We start from the raw sequence: 1023 nt of genomic DNA, 5'->3' as shown, positions 1-1023 counted from the left end.
TATTCCTACTTCGGTCGCTGGAAGCGCTCAACGCGCTCAAGCCTGGGCCCATATTCCAACTTTGATCACTTGAGGGATCAGTCACTGGAAGCGCTCACCGATTGGCTGTAGTAATGGAAAAAGCTTGCGGCGCTCAGTTCCGGAGATAAAAGAGCAGTGGCGCATTCATACCATCCGTGCTCCTTTCCACTGGCTATCGAAAGCCTGTATCTCGCCGTACTAGCACAAACCGCTTTTTGAAACAAAACACGACACACTCAAAAATAAATGGTATCTTTTAATAAAACCATCACAATTATGGTAATAAAAACTGGCTTTGGTTTAGCTCTGGTTAACCCTAGCTGAACTGCGAAAGCTTGTTTCCTCGGCACGTCGTCTACGCAGCGTCTCATTCCGACGTTCTCGAGAACTCGAACCGGTCTCTTCCGCAGTTTAAAAGTCACTCCGGGACGTGGCACGACTTCTTCTAGCCGCATCTTCGTTACGATGCTTCTCGAGTTGTGCGGCGCGTTCCTCTGGTGTCTCTGCCTCGCTTCGTTCTGTCGTTGTTGCGTCTCTCTCGCACTCTCCATATATATATATATATATATATATATATATATATATATATATATATATATATATATATATATATATATATATATATATATATATATACTACACTAACTTAACACTCAGTAAACATAAATACCCACGAGAGCAGCAGATTGGACAGCCGTCGCCGTAGCTCAGTTGGTAGAGCACCGGACGTGATATTCGGAGGTCGTGGGTTCGGATCCCACCGGCGACATGGTTGTTTTTTCAGCTGCTTTGTTAATAGTTTTCTTTAAATAAAAAATTAATTGAAGTATTATTCTCCCACTAATCCGCGCTATAAAAAAAACGAAACATTCCCCTATGCACCTTGGTTTCGGTGACTGTTGCCTTCCTTCACGTATTTGTCAAACGAGCCCTTCATTTTCCTTACCTTGTCTGCTAATAGCTTAACGAGGGTCTCGGTTCTGGCAGTCTTGATGTCATAGG

The 1023-nt window shown here is 43.5% G+C and overlaps 1 non-coding gene across 1 annotated transcript; it reads left to right on the top strand.

The window, feature by feature from the left end:
• The first annotated feature begins 717 nt into the window (after positions 1 to 717).
• TRNAS-UGA (transfer RNA serine (anticodon UGA)) lies at positions 718 to 790 on the top strand. Its single transcript has one exon. It is a non-coding gene; the product is annotated as a tRNA-Ser (tRNA).
• The last annotated feature ends 233 nt before the right edge of the window (positions 791 to 1023 follow it).

This window comes from Amblyomma americanum, chromosome 6 (genome assembly GCF_052857255.1).
Source record: "Amblyomma americanum isolate KBUSLIRL-KWMA chromosome 6, ASM5285725v1, whole genome shotgun sequence".
In the NCBI taxonomy this organism is placed as follows: Eukaryota; Metazoa; Arthropoda; class Arachnida; order Ixodida; family Ixodidae; genus Amblyomma; species Amblyomma americanum.
This window is presented reverse-complemented; position numbering and strand designations above follow the sequence as displayed.